Source organism: Pinus tabuliformis, chromosome 9 (genome assembly GCF_031772625.1).
Source record: "Pinus tabuliformis cultivar Carrire ecotype Pingquan chromosome 9, CPIR1, whole genome shotgun sequence".
NCBI lineage: Eukaryota > Viridiplantae > Streptophyta > Pinopsida > Pinales > Pinaceae > Pinus > Pinus tabuliformis.
In genome coordinates this window covers 710,015,884-710,035,755 of record NC_142307.1, presented here as the reverse complement: position 1 = coordinate 710,035,755, position 19,872 = coordinate 710,015,884, and positions in this window count along the sequence as shown.

The window sequence follows — 19,872 nt, the reverse complement described above, 5'->3', positions numbered from 1 at the left end:
ATTAAAGCGCCGATAGTGTTATTGGCGTAATATGCAATTCTTTTAATTTTAAAGTGCCGATAGTGTAATTCTTCGGAATTAACACGAAGAATATTTATAAGCCGTGACAATGTTTTAAAGCGCCGATAGTGCATTTCTGTTCTTTTGGAAACAAAGGCTTGCGACTATGTATTTTGCGTTTTAAACACATTATCACTTGTTTTAAAGCAACGATAGTCTGTCTTTATAATTCCTATGGAATTATAGGGCGAGAAAGGGAAAACAAGCCTATCATCTTAAAGCACCGATATGAAGGTTGGAGTGTATCAGAGGAAAACTCGTGAAGCTGCCTATAGATGACTGATACACCTCTTGAACCAGAAAGAGGAATTCAGCCTGAAATTGAAGAAATTATATCAAGCTTCGGCCATTTGTCCATATCACCTACACCTAGGCCACCACCAACAATAACAACATGGGGGATACATGGGCATAACAATAACAATAGGGGGCTACACTAACAATAACAATAAGGGGAATATACTAGTATTATAGGGCCTAATATACTCCACTCCTTAAAAAAAGTGTTGTCCACAACACTTAAGTATTTATGGATGCTTCTGTATAAAATTCTCATCCTCCCATGTGGAATCTTCAGTGGGTAAGTTCTTCCACTTAATGATATACTCTAAAATTAATTGATTCCGTAGTTGTCGGGTCTCGTTGACGTGACTGATTCAGGCTCAAATATGATTTTTCCTTCTTTGTCAACTTTTGGAAACATTGTTTGAATTGAGAGTTTGTCACCGATAACCTTCTTTAAGCATGAAACATGGAAAAATAGGTGTACTCGGGAAGATGCAAACAACTACAGTTTGTATGCCATAGTACCAAACTTTTGCAACACCTTGTAAGGACCATAGTACTTGGGTGATAATTTATTATCCTTCTTAGCTTACTTGAGAGACATTTGTTTGTATGGTTGTAATTGTAAAAATACCCAGTTGCCTACATCAAAACTTCTTTCACTATGATGTTGATCTTCCTGTTGTTTCATTCGATTCTACACCAGAGTGAGGTTATCTTTTAAGATTTGGAGAACTTGTTTTTGATGCTCGATGTGATCTTCCATTGCTTGAACCTTAGAATTTTCTTTTAAAGATGATGTGATGGATGGTGGATGATATCCATAAAGTGCCATAAATGGGGTCATTTATGCTGTAGTATGGAAGGAAGTGTTATACCACCATTCAACTAGAGGTAACCACTTGACCCATTGTGTTTGTTTATCAGATACAAAGAAACGAAGATATCCTTACAAACATTTTTTCACTATCCAAATTTTCCTGTCAAATTGAGGATGATAAGGTGAGCTATGAGCTAATTGAGTACCAAGACAAGAAAATAATTCTGTCCAAAAATTTCCAGTGAAAATGGGATCTTTATCACTTACAATAATGTTTGGGTTTCCATGTAGGTTTTGAATTATTTCCATAAATGCAGTAGAAACTATACTGACTTTAAAAGGATGAGATAATGCACAAAAGTGTGCATACTTGGTAATTCTATCAACTACCACCTTGATGACACTCTTTCCTTCATACTTGGGTAAACTTGTGATAAATCCATTGCGACATCCTCCCAACGTTGACTTGGAATGGCTAAATGTTGTAACAAACCCAGGGTCTTAATTGTCTCAACTTTATTTTGTTGGCAAACCAAACATTCTGCCACAAGCTTCTGAATATCGGATTTAAGTCCATCCCAAAAGAATTCCTTCTTGACCCTGTGGTAAGTTTTTAAAAATCCCTAGTGCCCTCCTAATAGGGAGATGTGCAATTCCAAAAGAATATTTTGCTTGAGTTGGGAATTCTTACAAAGATATAAGCGATCTTTGTACCATAATGAATCATTTTTCCAACTAAATGTATTAGATGTATTGGGATATTGTTGCAACTTTTGAATGAGTGTCCACACCTCTTCGTCATTCTACCATTCATCCCTTGCTTCGGTTATCCAATCAGGTTGGATAATAGAAATGGCACAAAACAATTCTTCCACATCCTCATAATTTCTTGAGAGTGCATCTGCAACAACATTTTTCTTCCCTTTTTGTAGATGATTTCAAAGTCATAACCCAACATCTCTGTGACCCATTTTTGTTTCTCTTCTAAAGATAATCTTTGTTCCAAAAAGTATTTAAGACTGTCATGATTTGTTTTTACCTTGAAGTGTCTTCCCATTAGGTAAGGTCTCCATTGCTTTTGTGCATGTAGTATTGCCAACATTTCCTTCTTATAAATAGGTTTGTGTAAATACTTTCCTTTGATTGGAGGAATTTCAAAAGCAATGGGTCTTCCTTCTTGCATTAAAACAACACCAATTCCATTTCCTGAGGTTGTGAAGTCTGGTGTAGCTGAGGTCGGTGCTTGGCACATTTCCTCTTTAAGATGTTCAAAGGCCTTAGTTGCTTATGGAGTCTAAGAAAATACATATTTCTTCAATAATGTTGTTAGAGGTGTTGCTAATCTCCCATAATTCTTAACAAACTTGTTATAGTACCCTATCAGCTTGAGAAATCCTCGAAGATGCTTTATGGTTGTGGGGATTTTCCATTCCTTAATGGATTTTCTTTTGTCAGGGTCTACCTTAACACTCTCATGAGATATAATATGACCCAAATATTCCACCTCCTGTACTCCAAAGAAACATTTGGATGTTTTTGCATACAATTTTTTCTCCTCCAATAGTTTGAGCACCCTGCCAACATGTTGAACATGATCCTTCAAAGAATTTCTATAGATTAGTATATCATCAAAAAATACTAACACAAATTTTCTAAGGAAGGGTTTGAAAATGGAATTTTTTAAGGAAGGGTTTGAAAATGGAATTCATCAAACCTTGAAATGTGGAAGGTGCATCAGTAAGGATAGAATGCATGACCAAAAATTCATAATGACCCTCATGAGTTCTAAATGTTGTTTTTAGAATGTCTTCAGTCTTCATTATAATTTGATGATATCCTGAATGAAGATCCATCTTGGTGAAGTAAATTGCTCCATGTAATTCATCCAAAAACTCATCAATGACAGGAATGGGAAATTTATCTTTAATAGTGAGCTTATTGAGCTTCCTATAAACCAGACATGTACACCATGATCCATCCTTCTTGTGCATCAATACTACTGGAGCAAATAAATAACTTTGACTAGGTTGAATTATACCATTCTCTAGCATTTTTGTAGCCATACGTTCAATTTCACTCTTTTGGGCATATGGATATCTGTAAGGTCTCATGTTTGGAGGGACACTTCCTGGAATCAAATGAATAGCATGATCATGATCATGAATAGGTGGGAGTCCTTTTGGAGTCTCAAATACCTTGGAATGATTGTCCAAGACTTTTTGGAGATATGGAGAAATAGATGATTTCGATGTTTGAACCTCTAGTGAGCATAATTGTGCAATGAAACCCCATTGTTCTTTCTTTAGAAGATTTGTCATTCCATTAGAGCTAATTATCATTCTTGGTTTCCCTATGATACCACTTAATTCAACTTCCTTTGCTTCCCAAAAAAATTGAAGAAAAGTTCTTGAAAATTAAAAGCTATCGTCCCCAAAGATTGTAACCATTGGGCTCTTAGTACGACATCAACACCACCCATTGGAATGGAAAACATTGGACTATTCAATACATACTCTCCCATGGTTAGCTTGATATTATGGCACTTTCCAGAGAAATTTATAGTTCCTCCATTTGCAGCCATCACTTAACACTTTGGTTCTGGATATAGGAAGTAATTTAATTCCTTGGTTATCTTACAATAAATAAAATTATGGGTACTACTTGAATCCATCAACAGTATTACTTTTTTATTCTTGATATATCCTTCTATCTTGAGATTTTGGGGAGTGGTAATTCCTCCCAATGCATTACAAGATATGGTCAGATTCATTTCTTCTTTCTTTGGTGTTGGTTCTTGGTGTATATCCTCCTCTTTCGATGCTTCTTGTTCCTTTTCTTCCTCCTATTCACAATCTATGTAGAATAATTTCTTCTCAGCACACTTATGGCCTTTAGTGTATTTTCTATCACAACTGTAAAAAATCATTTTCCTCTTTTTTTTTGTTGTTGGGGGAATTGGATAATCCAGCGCTCCCCGTGTGTTTCGTGACATCTGTTTAGCCGCCTCTCAAGGATCCGTTAACTTTGGCGATGCGTTCGTTTACTAACACCTGAGGGTTTTGGTGTAACGATAATCGTTATTCCAACAAGTGGTATCAGAGCCAAAGGTCTTGAGTTTGAATCACACCTGGCTCGCGCTGGGGGGGAGATTATTGGGCACTAGATAATACAATGCTCCCCGTGTGTTTCTTGACATGTGCTTAACCACCTCTCAAGGATATGTTAACTCTAGAAATGCATCCAGTTACTAACATCTATGGGTTTTGGTTTAACGAAAATCATGATTCCAACATTTTCCTCCAATTGTTGTGGCATGAACCTTGTAGGTTGTGGAAGGCTAGGAACAACCACACTTTCATCTTTATAGTTGCGTGTTAGACTTCCTTGTTGCCATAATTTTTCTTTCAACTTTTCTTGCCACCCTGAATGCCCTCTCCAATGAATCAGGTCACCAAAGTCAAACCTCATGTTGGATGTTATCCTTCAAAGTCCCTATGAAGACATCAATCCTATGCTCCTCTGGAATATCAATTACCCTGATATTCAAATTTTGGAAGTCCTCAATGTACTTTGACATTGAACCATTTTGTTTGAGATTTATTAATTGGCTAAAGAAGGTGTTGCTCTTTGTATCCTCATAATGTGCTGTTATTTTATTCATAAAATTTGACCAAGTGACAAGTGGTTTATGAGAACAAATCCATCGATACCATACAAACTTATTTGGTTCTAAATATAAAGATGCAATGCCTACCTTTTGTGTGTGTTGCACATCATGGAGATCAAAATATTGCTCCATCTGTGGTATCCATGTTATTGGATATTTTCCATAAAAATTCCTCATATAGATCTTTGGAATGTGATAGGTCTTAAACCCAACATTGGAGTCTCTAAAATCATAATTCATATTCATTTTTTTCTCCTCATGAGTTTCATGGAATATCTTTTTGCCATTAGGTGGCATTTCTTGTAGTAACTTTGTCAAACCTTCCATGTCTGCTTTTAAACCATTCATGTCATGTTTTATTTATGATTTTAATCCATCCATTTCCCCTTTTAATCCATCCATGTCCCCTTTTATTTCATCTTTGGTTTCTCTTTGTGGGAGCGAAATTTGTTGTGCTTGGTCCTGTAATTTTAATATATCATGTTGCAATTCTTCCTCTTCATGAGTCATAGTAGAGCTTTCTGAGGGCTTAATTGGTGTAGAATTATTTTGTTTGGGAGGAATTTTAGAACCAAAATCTGATATATATGCTTCAATAGTCCCTTTGAATCACTTCAAACTGATTTTTCAAACAAAAGTCATATAAAATTTTAAAAAATACCCACATTTTTCTTGCTTTTTAGGAGCTTGATATTGAAGCTATTGTATCATTGTAATTTCAAATATCAAAGGTCTAAATTTTTTCCTATGGTATCCCATCTGAGTCTTGTTTCCAACCCCACACGTCAGACTGAGGTTGGATTCTTCAAGGAAGATTTATTCGCAATCTGCCACGATCGCCTAATTATAGACTGGTTCAGTAGAGCGAACTTGTACAGGGTTCCACGTGTCATTGTTTCAAATTTTTTCCCTAATAAATGATACATGAAAAACTACAGTCTGTGTGATTTCATTTAATTTTTACAAAATTCAAATTCAATGCTCAAATAGAAAGTTATGACGATTTTCCCTAGGTGACCTATTTGAGATGGAATTCTGGAGCTTGCAAAAACCCTAACTTCCTCAGAACATATATCTGAAAATATAACAAACCAAGATATGAAATTCATACATGAAGTTCACCAATATTTCAGATCCATGTGGTTTCAATTTCATCTTCTGAATCTTCGTAGAAAAAAATTTATAGCAAAAATTCCAAGATGTCATGTTTGAAGAAGTGAAACCTTAGAATCCAAAGCTCTGATACCAAATGTTATGCAACCAACTCACAAAATAGAAGAAAAGATAGATCAACGACTTAAAAATTATCCTCTTTGAGGGGGAAACCTACTTTCCATTACATGAATTAATTATTCTTGGATGATACAAATGATAAGACGTCCTTGGTATATATAGGGGTTTAAGGGGTCACAATATAATCAGAGCCTACATAACAATAATAATGTAAGGGCACAACAATAACAATAGTGGGCTTCTATGGGGCACAACAATAAAAACATGGGGGATACATGGGCACAACAATAACAATAGGGGAGTACACTAACAATAACAATAAAGGGAATACACTAGTATTATAGGGACCTAACAGGTACCGAGTTGCATGTATGATCTCCTTATGAGTTTTGGCATGCATGTGTGTATTTGGTCCATTTGTTGTCATTGGCATGGGTTTTTCCTGGTTTTACAATGGTTTTAGCCTTGCCTTGTCATTTCCATACAACCATGGTGTGATGGGATTCGTTCTTGGTTGAGCTATGGATTTCCGGAAGGTTTTGGATTTGGGTGCGGTGGTCTTAGGAAAATCCTTGGGGTTGGGGGTGGAGATGGTTTTCTTAGATAATCCCTCAACAGGTGGGTGGAGACAGGAAAATTCTTCACGGTACAATGAATGAATTATGAGGTATCCAAACTTGGTTTGATTTTGTGATCTCAAGACTAGTTTAGGTGAGATCACGGTAGTGTGAGGGTGAAGGTGGTTTAACCTCTAGATTCCCTTGGTTGTTTATGGATTGGTTATCCCATGAGATCCCACATTCATGCTTGGAATATCGCACATGGGTGACTGGATGAAAGAAAGATTTGGTACAACCCAATCTATGGTCAGGGGGTACATGGAAGTCCCTGACTTGGTTGGATTTGGCATATGTAATAAGAGCCATTTTCCTCTTGTATTTTATGAGAAAATGTGCTTGTTATGATGTGGATTTTATGGTTGATTTATCATTGTTATTAATTTGGTTATATGTTGGTTATAAGCATGGTTTTATGACATATTTCAATTATGGCTCTTATCATGTTTTGATTGGTAAATGAATGGTTATTGAATCCATGACCTAATAGATGTTATTGCAACTATTGTGAAACGGAATTAGACCTTCTTAACGATTCTTGGGTAAGTATCATACTCCTATGTTCATAAATGTATTCATGGCCTATAGATTTCAAGTCCACTATATGTTGGATGAAATGATTGTCATGGTTAGGCTTGGTTAGGTCAAGTTCTCAACTAAGTTTTTCATTAATGGCTTTGTCCTTGTGCCATTCATCATTTTAGAAAATTCTATCAATTTCTGGGTAGAGGTCTGTATCCTTGCCATGAAAAAGTGGCTCAGATTCTGGGGTCGCATGCTCAAAACTGGGAAATCAAGACTATTGTCATTGGGAGGCAGGGTTATCCATCTAAATGGAGGGTTACAATCATTGACTTGCCTTTTTATGTAAGTGAATAGGAGTCTAGATCACTTAAAAAGCAATTTAACTTAGGGTTATGGCACCTGGAGTGATTGTTTGGCTCTTGGGGGTTCTGTAGCTCCTGAGGAAGGCCAGTTAAGTTTCAGGTTTCCGATTCCACTTCCTTAACTGTAATTAGGAGGTTGAGTTATGCCATAGTATCCCTCAGATCATGTTTACCCCAAAATGCCGGTGAAAGTAGGTAAATGTGGGAGGGGTGGTTACAAAATGCCTCTACTCTAAACCATATGTTTCTTGCTTGCATGTTTTTCTCAATAAAACTTGGTGTACATCTTACTAGATCTCCTTGAAATGTAATTTCTAAATTTTGATATGCAAATTTAGCATCTCCGTAATTTATGAGTGTGTTTGATCCAAGATCTTTTCTTTGGTGATGTTAGCGAAATTGCATAAAAGAGTATGTAAAACCATAGTTGCAACTCTTAAAAGAAACAACACATAAAAGAGACCATCAAGACAATGAATTAATGTTTGATAACATAGTTCACCCGATGTGGGCTACGTCTCTGAGCCCAAATTCAAAGTAGAAAGGCCTCTTTTTTCATATCAGGAAAAAGAAAAGGAAAGTACATGGAAAAATACATCATTATTTCTCACTTCTGGGAATGACTTGAAAATGTGTTGCTCAATTCCTAAATCTAATTGCACGAGTGAAATCCTTACGAAATTTAGAGTAAAATGAGTATAAACTTAGTTGGGTTATAACATAGTCAATTTTGGATCCCTTGAGAATCTCTAAGAATCTAGAGTAAAATATTCTAGGAATATGCTTGAGAATATTCTAGGGAATGTACCCTAGGATTATTCCCTTGAAAAATGCACTTGCAGGGTTCCCACTCAACTCTTCTAGTTCTTGTTGTAACATTCAACACCCTCCTCCGCTCTTGGTCATGGCCATAATGTCCCATCGAATGACAAGTGTGGGTTGATATAACTTGTGGGTGACAAAGATTACAAAGACCATAAATTGACGGATTGGTTGGCGGTATCATGTATAGTATGTTGGTTTGTCGGGGTCATGAGTTCAAACCCCACGAACCCCTGTTTTGGATTATAACAATATATATTATATATTTTTAAATTGTTCATTTAAAACTGTCACCAAATTTGGTGTATGTGCTGCCAAAATTATCTAAGATGCCACCAATTTTAGCCCCAACCGCTAAATTTTGGTCGGATTGCCAATTTTGACTAGAAATTTTACTGTTTATAACTTTTGCATACAAACTCAGATTGAGGCATCATTTGTGCCATTAGATTCCTTACGATGATATCTTCAACTTGACCCTAGTTTCCCTGAGGTTTGAGGACTTCATTTTTTATGCCTTTTTAGATCCTCTTGGATAATTCCTCCCCACTAAGATTTTTTTGGACCCATACACGTTTTCTCTCTAATTTACAACAAAACCCATATCCTTTGTTATCTAGTAAAAGGCCAAAATATCACTATGTTGCATACTCAAGTGATATTATACACTTCATCACTTTTAAAGTTATTTTACATCTATGGGTTATTTAAAAGTAGCATGTGATTTACAATAGTGGCCATACACAACTAATTAAAAATGATATCCATCTCTTACCTAACTAGGTTAATGAGTTTCTTCTTGTAGTTGTCTTTCTTCCTAAACTGCTTCATCGAATGGTTCCTTCTCTGGTGTTCTCTGGTCCTTATTTGAACGTAACTGTGGGTGGAGCTTCCAACATGTAGCTATCTAGTTTCCTCTCTTGTTGCAATAGGTGCAATGGTCTTTCTTCATTCATAATTTCTTGACCTTCCTTTTCTCTTGGTGTGGAGAGGGATCTTTATGCCATGGCTCCTTCCTGCTCAACCTAACCTTTTTTTGAATGGTTGTCTCTGGTGCAAGTCTGGTGAGGAGAAATTTTCTTAGTTCTTCCTTTGAAATTATCATTATCACTAGAAGGTTGTGATGTGTTCTCAACATCCTACATTGAATTAGAGTTGTCTCTTGAAGACTCTCTTATCTCCATGGGTTTAGGGTGTCTTTCTTCAGTGGTCTTGGAACTTTCTCCAACTTCCTCTCTGACATAGCCTAGTCCTGCATATTGAGGTGGTTCCACTACTTGGATGGGATTCACAATGCCCTGAACATTAAATCCTAGGCCCTTTATTTCATATCTCATATTCTTCATTAGCTTTGAATTGATGCCCTTGGTGTGTCTTTTAATGCACTAAAATCATCATCATAATGAGAACATGAAACTGAAGAATCACTGAGACTGTTTACCTTAGTTGTTGATTTTGAAGCCGGTGAGGATGGATTTGCTAAGCCTTCATTGCACTTAAAATTTTCAAAGGTCTCTTATGTGGGTTTTAACTGAAGCTACTCCCTACTTCTCCTCTTCTACCTTTTATAACATTCTTCTCAACATTGTATGCTTGAATGCTCCGGTTGATCTCCTCAAGTTCTTGGAGCCATGCATTCTTTGATGCTCTACCCATCATTGGTCCAACACCTGCAATCCCAACATCTGTGATGTTGATCTCATCATCTGAAACATAACCCATGTCATGTTGCACTATATCAACATTTTTCTACTTCCCTTTTCCACCATACTATTAGGCTTTAACTCTGGATGTAGTTTCCAACAATTTTCCTCATCATGCCCTTCTTTCTTGCAATCAACGCAAGAGGTATTTTCTTCCTTTTTCTTTGTAGTAGTTGTCTTCTTTGCATGGTCGTCTTCTTCATTCTTTCCCATGTTTTCAAGATGAATTTCTTTCACACTAGCTTCATCTAGATTAGTGAGATCAAACAACAACAATAAGTGATGAAGATAACTAGGTAAAGCGCCAATATATTTCAACAAAGTTTCTAGTGAGTCTAAATTAGAATATTCAATGCCAATTCTTGCTTCCTAAACTCTTATGCAAAACTTTGAACATTTTGATCTTTACCTAGTCACAAATGTTGCCACTCCATCATGGTCTTTTTCCTGTAACCCAATGGGTAAAATTGTCCTATTATTGCATATGTAAATTTATACAATGACAAAATTAGTTTACCATTATGCTTACTACCTTTCTTAAGTTTTCTCTCCCACCATACAAGATTTGTTCCTTCCATCCAAAGAGATGCTAACTAGATATTCACTTCATCCTCTTCGATCTATCTAATCCGGTTGTTTAGCTTTTCTGCATTAGCTTCTCCATTAAACACGGGATTTCTTGCATTAGCTTCTAACTTAAAAAATGGCTTTTTAGAAGCATCTCTATGATGGCTATTTTAACTATGAGAATGAGAAGAAGAACATTCACTTGAAGATGGAGATGAAATTTGAGGAGGGTCTCCTCCATTTCCATGATTTACCGAAGCATTTTCCTCTGCTTTCTCTTTCTTCTTCTTTTCATTATTTGTCACTCTCTTCCAATAATCTGCAAACAACTTATTTGCCATGTCTGCCATCATGTAGAAATATTTATGGAAAGATTTTTCATTCTTAGTGCGAACATCGTCATTCTCCATTTTATTTCTTCGTGTTGCACGTCTAATATCAGGGTCAAAAGACTTCAGTTTTCCTTCACCCTCTTTGAGTTTGGCCCTGGTTATCATCCATTCTCACAATTCACATAAAAAAATAATATCGTTCTTATACCAACATGATCTGAGATCTTTTCTTTAGTGATGTTAGCAGAATTTCATAAAAGATCATGTAAAATCATATATGTAACTCTTAAAATAAGAAACGCATAAAAGAGACCATAAATAAAATGCATCAATGTTTGATAATGAAGTTTACTCGATGTGGGCTACGTCTCTAAACCTAACTTCAAAGTGGAGAGGCCTTTTCATTCATCTCAACAAAAAGAAAAGGAAAGTACATGGAAAAATATATCATTATACCTCACTTCTGGGAGTGTCTTGAAAATGTGATGCTCAAATCCCGAATATGACTGCACCAATCAAATCCTTGCGAAATTTTGAGTAAAATGAGTATAAACTCAGCTGGGTTATGACACAGTCAATTATGGACCCCCTGAGAATCTCCAAGATTCCAAATTATAATATTTTGGGAATATTCCTAAGAATATTCTATGGAATGTACCTTGGGAATATTCCCTCCAAAATATGCACCCACAAGGTTCCTTCTCGGCCCTCTTGGTTCCTGCCACAATGTTCTGCGCTCTCCTCCACTCTCGGTCATGGCCATGTTATCTAGTCGAATGGAAATTGCGGGTTTATATAACTCGCAGGTGGTGGAGATTACAAAAATTGCTAGTTAGTGGATTGGTTGGTGGCACTCTGCCTAATATGTTGATTAAGTGGGGGCCGCTGGTTCAAACCCTGTAGACCCTTATTTTGTATTAAGACAGTATATATTTATATATTTTTAAACCATTCGTTTAAGAATGCCGCCGAATTTGGTGTAGGTGCCACCAATTCTAGCAGTTGCAACAACTTTAGTATGTCACCAAACTTATCTAAGCCGCCACCAACTTTATCCCCAATCGTAAAATTTTGGCCAGACCACCAATTTTTTCAACGACCCAAATTTATCTGGAGCCAACTAAAATTTTATCCAATGCCAAGTTTGATTGGAACTTTGACCGGTTATAACTTTTTCATAAGAACTCAAATTGGAGTGTCGTTTGCGTCGTTGGATTCCTTACAATGAGATCTTCAACTTGAGGCTAGTTTTGTTGAGTTTCGTGGACTTTGATTTTTAGGCCTTTTTGGATCCTCCTGGATCACTGTTATCATAATGGACTAAGGAAGTTTTGATCAATGTCCATCTTCACATATCCAGATACTCACCATAACCTTCCCTTCCACAATTCTTTGGGTCGTTTGGTCTTTAAGTTTCACATATTAACCAATGTGAGCAAGTTCTTAGTTGTGTTATAACCTAGTTTTGATGTTTTTGACCTATTTTGATCCATAAAAAAGGGACTTATAACCCACTCACCTGTAACAACCCCTGCTTGATTTTCTATGTAAATAAAATAAGACCAAGGCCATGGGACATGTATTCCAAGTTTAATGGTGGGAAAACATTGTAGTGGGCATTACTTGTAATTCAATAATGACTATGTAGATTGGCAAGGGAATTGGAAAAGGTAAAGAGGAAATAAATGACATTTAATTATGATAAATAAATGAAAATAGGATAAAAGGAAGGGGAAGAGACACAAATTTGCATGCAAGGGAAACTAAAGGAAAAATGACGAAAAAAGAGACATCAATAATAAAAAGGCATCAGAGAATTAGTTCACAACTTTTCTCCCATCTTTGGAGCAAGTGTAGCAAAGGAAAGAGAACAAGCACTTGAACAAGCAAGCAAAGGAAGGAAAAATACAATCAAAGGAAAGCAAGGAGAAGGTTGGATCAACAACTTTAGCGGGAAGATATTGCAGGTAACAGGTTGCATATGTGATTTCCTTATTGGGATGTGAATGCATGGTACATGCATTTTTTTATTTGGTTAATTTAATATCATTGAGATGGGATTTTCCTGGAGTGATAGTGGTTTTAGTGTTGCCTTGCCATTTCATGTATATCCATGGTGTGATGGGATTCATTTTTGGTTGAGATTTTGATTGCCGGAAGGTTTGGAACTGAGTGAGGTTGTCTCAGGAAAATTCCCAAGGGTTGGGGTTGATATGGTTTTCTTCGATAAGTCCTCGACGGGTGGGTGGATACATGAAACATCCTCAAGGTATGGTGAAGAAATGTTGAGGCATCCGAGCTTGGTTTGGTTTTGTGATCTCAGGACTGGTTTAGGTGAGATCATAGTATCTTGAGGGTGGAGGTGGTTTAGCCTTTGGATTCCCTAGTTGATTATGTCTTGGTTTATCCCATGAAATACCACATTCATGCTTGGAATATGGCACGGGGGTGATTGGTTAAAAGAAAGATTTGGTTCAACCCAAACTATGGTCGGGTGGTACGTGAAAGTCCTTGAATTGGTTGGATTTTGCATAAGTTCATAAGAGATATTCTTTTAATGTGATTAATGAGCAAATGTACTTGTTATTATTGTGATTTTATGACAGATTTGGCATGGCCTTTATTCTGGTTATATGTTGGTTATATGCATGGTTCTATGAGGTGCTCTAACTATGGCTCTTGTTCATGATTCTGTAAGTTATTGAAGGGTCGATGAAAGCATGGGCTAACAAGTGTTATTATAGCTATCTTGAGAGGGAATTAGACCTTCTTGGTGATTCTCATATGAAGTTCAAAATTTTATGATCATATATGCATTCAATGACCTGTAGCTTATATGTTTATCACATGTTTGACAAAATTCCTATTATGGATTAGGCATGGCTAGGTCAAGTTCTTGTTCAATTTTTGAATGGTTAACCTTGTCATCATGTTATTTATGATTCTAGAAAGTTAGAATGTTATATATCTAGGGGGGTTTGCCCAAGAAAGTGCTCTGATACCACTTGTTATAGATCTAACCCGGAAATACTATAGATTTGATATGGAAATGTAAGACAATGCAAATAAACCCAGAAAATATATGAAATGATTCTTTACTGATCAAACCCTTAAGGTAGGGCAACACCATACATTCACTTTATTGATATTGGCTCTGATACCACTTGTTATAGCTCTAATACCACTTGTTGTAGCTCTGATACCACTTGTTATAGCTCTGATACCACTTGTTATAAATCTAGCCCAGAAATATTATAGATCTGATATAAAAATATAAGACAATGCAAATAAACCTAGAAATAATATGAAATGATTCTTTATTGATCAAACCCTTAAGGTAGGGCAACACCATACATTCACTCCTTAAGGAAGGAGAACACTCCACAAGCCATATGCTTGTTCATACAATAATCCTTGACACTATTCCTTGACATGGAGTCTCTAGCCTCTATATAAGCCTCATACATACAATACCATGGGTCATTACCATGGTTCCCTCATACCATCAACTAATACCATGGGCCCATTACATTATTACTAACTACTTGTGGTAACTTACATGATATGGGTTAACCACCTTATTTATTACTATGGCCCATCCCATTATTACATTATTACTTTGGGTACCTCCCTTGGTACCCCATATTATCCCCCTTAGGTATATAACATTCCACCCCCCTTAGCATGTTTCGTCCCCGAAACATGGGAAGAACACAAATAATAAGATTTACTCAAAATAGTAGTTCACTGGTACCATGCACGTCCATCTAGCCATCCAAGAGAAAGGTGAACCCTTGATCTCGTTGGTGCTTCGCTCGCTTGAGATGGAAGTTGACCATGGCAGCTCTTCTGTGTTGATGTGTAGTAGGTGGATCTTCGCTCCTCGCTATCCGTCATACGTGGGTTGTTGTCCTTGTGGCTAATTGGTTGCCATCTTGTTGGTTATTTTCTTGCAGGGTGATGTGGGTGAGGATATGTTGAAGTTTTAACCCACAGTGTCTTTTTCTTTAATTCACCCTGTTGTGGTGCCTGTTGTGGTGTCTTCTTTTCCAATATGACTTCAACCACTGAGCCCTCATCTGATGTACCTGTAACCTTTTCTGCTTTAACCTCTGTTTGTGTTTCATTGTCGATCATCAAAGGCTCATCATCTGATATGTCAGTCCCTGGAACATCTTCTGCTTCAACCTCCATGTACTCCACTTGTTTATTGATGGAAATATCCTATAATGTAATTTTCTTCTTTTTATACCAGAGCTTCAAGAATTTCTTCTGCACATTAATATTGATAGTACCCGCAGATTCCATCCAAGGATATCCCAAAACAACATCCATATTATCCATCTCTGAAGTATAAAAATCACCATGCAACACATACTTATCCATAGAAATCTTCAAATCCTTATACACTTGAACACCCTCATCATCCACCTGTGTGTTTTCAATGTGTTTTGCTAGAGCTTGCAATTTTTTTGCCAAATTAACATTGATAAAATTATGCTTGCAACTAGGATTTATAGAAACAATGATCTTCTCCTTTTGAATCAATCCATGAACCTGCAATAAGGATATACCAGTAGGAAATAGACCCACATGTTTCTCCTTATCTTGTTTCTTGGCATGAGACCATCTGTCTAAAAGTAAATTTTCAAATTCTTCATTGGGCAGGTTGAAACACTTCTTTTGGTTAAGTAATCCCCACCATGTGGCTGCCTCATCTTTAAAATTAGTCAGTGCCACCCATTTCCAATTGTGTCTAAATAACCTCTTGTATTCATTTATGTATTATTCAATAGTAGGACCCTTATCATTCCCTGTAAAAAATTCCTTGCTAGAAGCCATGAAGGTTTGGAAAAAATTCACTTACTTGGCGAAAATTTGAAATTGTCACAGTTTAGTCAATATTGCTCAGAATCCCTATTATGACCTATTTTCAGAAATGGAACAACCATTCTACATCTGCCTATGTGATAGAAATCTTGATCCAAGCACTTGGAATTTCAGATCTGTGCTGCAACTCTCCACCGTCACCAAAATTTCTGCAAAAAAGAGCTGATTTTAAATCAGCGATATCTCCCTCATCCGGACTCCGATTCTACTGATTTTTTTTTTGAAATTAGGTATTTTTTTCACAAAGATTCCATATCTACCATTAGATTTGGTAGATCTTGCACCAGGACGTCCAGATCTGCGTCGCAAACTCTCTGCCCTGAAAAACTGTCTGCAACCCCACTGATTTTTAGATCAGCAATATCTGCTTCATCCAGACTTCGATTCAACCGATTTTTTTTTTTGAAATCGGCTATTTTTTCACAAAGAATCCAAATATGCAATTATATTTTGCAGATATTGCACCAAAACATACAGATCTGATCTGCAAATTCGCCGCCCCCGAAATCCTGCAAAAAATAAAAAACATTTCTCCACTGTTTGCCCAAGAAAGTGCTCTGATACCACTTGTTATAGATCTAACCCGGAAATACTATAGATTTGATATGAAAATGTAAGATAATGCAAATGAACCCAGAAAGTATATGAAATGATTCTTTATTGATCAAACCCTTATGGTAGGGCAACACCATACATTCACTCCTTAAGGAAGAAGAACACTCCACAAGCCATATGCTTGTTCATACAATAATCCTTGACACTATTCCTTGACATGGAGTCTCTAGCCTCTATATAGGCCTCATACATACAATACCATGGGTCATTACCATGGTTCCCTCATACCATCAACTAATACCATGGGCCCATTACATTATTACTAACTACTTGTGGTCCCTTACATGATATGGGTTAACCACCTTATTTATTACTATGGCCCATCCCATTATTACATTATTACCTTGGGTACCTCCCTTGGTACCCCATATTATCCCCCCTAGGTATATAACATAGAAGTAGTTCTAGGCAATGGTCTAGAAGCTATCCTGGAAAAGTGGCTTAGATCTCGGAACCATTGGCACAAAACTAGAGTTTTGGGTCGTAACTGCATGGAAGCAGGATTATGGATGTGGTTGGAGCCTCATAACTGCATGAATGTTATGTTGTGGGTGTGGTTGGGGTGTTAGGATTTTGGAAAAGCAGTTCCAACTCATGATCTAATCATTAGAGGTTGTGGACTGACTTCTGGGTGTTCAAGTGTTCCTGAGAGGTATCAATAAGTTTTTGGATTATAGGCCCCATTTCCATAACTGGAACTTGGAGGTTGGGTCATGTCATAGTAAAACTCAGCTCACATTTACCTCAGAGAGCTTGTAAAATCATGTAAATGTGGGAAGAGAATTTACATAATGGTATTAGAGTGAGGTTGCAGCATTGGACCTCGGGGTAAAACTGGATCGTCATACAGGTATTATATGTTGGCATGCACGTATGCTGATTAATGATTGTTATATGCATCATGGTTATATGCATGTTTTCCATTCTACTGTTGTTGTGGTTACATGCATGGTAGATGCTAGTTGTTTCGTGTGGTCATATGCACATGCATCGGTTAGTCATGCATTATAGTAACTTGCTATTATATGCATTGCGGTCATATGCATGAGGATTATTGTGATGGTGGTTGCTTGCATGACAGTTAAGTTCTTGATGTTATTATGTATCATGTGAATTTGTACAGACTTGTGTATATGTGATAACCTCCCCTAAGATACACTGAGGTATGATGTTGATTATGTCTTCTATTTGGTTTATCTAACATGGGATGTTGCAGTACAACAGAAAATCAGATATGAGCATAATGGTGGACTACAGTTCACGTGACTCCCCTTATAGGCCTGATGTGAATTGTATGGAATGGGAAAGGTTAGTTGAGCAACAAGGAGAAGAGTATTCTCCTGATCTAGTCAATACACTGAGGATTTTGAGGGCAGAGATCAGAATTTGCAAGGAAGACAATGACAAGTTGATTGAGACATAGGAAAGGCTTGCCAGAGCTTAGGAGAAGCAAGCAGAAGTCATTGCAGTAATTCTTTAGAGCCTTTCTACTTTTCAGAAGTAGGAATAGTTGAGGATCATTCATGGAAAAGAGGAAAAGACTAATGGGGCATATGGAAGTAGGTCTCTTAGAAGACAGGTTAGACAAATATGATACAATTAGAGTTGGCATATCTTAGATACAAATGGCAGGAGGGGTAGTGCTTATGGATTTCACTGTAGCTCTAGTTCCAAGGGACATCATCAATATTACCACCAGTATCCTCATAGGAGGATTGAGAAGTAGTAATTTCCAGAAGAGTTCAAGAATGCCAAGATAGCTACCCTCAATCTTAAAGGACAAAGCAGACATTTGGTGGGAAGGAGTTAAGCATGTTAGAGGCATCATAAATGAGGAGATGATTTGGGATGAACTTGATGTTAGAAGATGCAAAACCATTGTGGTATTGAACCTATGATGGAAATCATCGTAGGAAGGATTTCCCTTTGTATTAGAGTGGTACGGTGGATGCATGGCTGACCTCAGATCTACAATGTGCAGGTGGCGTGGATAGCTGGGGATGTAGGTCATAGCATTCCCTAGATCTATGCAATAGTGGATAATAGGTAGGAATGTCACCAAGTATCCATCATTGAGGTGGAGGTGGAACCAATGGTAGAGTTCCAGGAAGAGTTTCAATCCATCTTGCAGCAGAATAAGCTCATGCTTTGAGACAGAGTAATAGAGAAAGTAAAGTGCATAGAAGCACTCTGGGGCCGAGGAAGCTACATGGTAGATGATTGATCAGGTGCAAGAATAATAGCAGGTTTTCAGTTATGACTAGATTCGTCAAGGGAATTGGAGTCCCTTGAGGGATGGTATGTGCATGAGTCCAGTTATAGGGAAACGTGTTGGGTACAATGTAAGGTAACTGTTATATTTTTATATTATTTATGCACTGAAAATTGTGTGCTTATGGTAGTATGATGTCGATAATTGCATGGAAAACGAGACTGCCACATATCCTAAAAAAGGCTCGGGTTGAGCTTTCCTTTAGAAGCATTGGGAAGCAATGGGGGTTGAGTCATGGTGCATGTTGAAAGTTTTGTGCTATTGGCATTTGGTGATTTGTTTGTGCTTGATTTGCGGTTTTGATTGTGTCTGGTGCATGGCCATGCCACTTTGTTTATGGTGTCTTATTGTTATTGGTTTTTCATGGTTTTCTTCTTATTCTTTCCTTTTATGTTTTGAGGGTCTTGGGAATTGGTTGGGGGAAGAGTAAAGTTAATGGAGCTTGAGGAGAGATTAATGAAACCCAACAGGTAAGGTAAGACTCGGATGAAGCCAGGTGCATGAATAAAGGGCAGTTGAATGCAAGAATATGATAGTCGGTTGGGTTGGTAAGGTCCATGGGGATAAATGGACAGTGGCAGGACAATAATGAGAAAGGTACTCAAGGAAAGGTAAAGTAAATGGATTTGAGGCATAAGATGCCTTGGATAAATTGGGAATTTTTGTTCTCTATGTTGTGCATGCATTGCACGAATAAAGGAATTTCTCTTAACCTTGATCTTATCAGAATTGGTAATTATGTTATGATCATGATTATGTTGATATCTCTCTCTCTCTCTCTCTCTCTCTATATATATATATATATATATATGTATGTATATCTATCTATATATATATATATATATATACACACACCATTGTGTGACAGTGTCGTCAGGGATCATTCTTGTGGAAGAATGATTGTTTTATGCAAGTGAATGGCATGAAAAGGTTCTTGGTTTTAGGAGGAATCAAGTGCGTAGAGTAGCCCTAGACGATCTAGGAGGTTAGTATCATATGTATATGATTAGATATTATGTGTTTATAAATATGGCTATGTTTATGTTATGGACAGTCAATGCTGAAGGATACATCAACAAAATGAAAACAATGTGATCTGCAA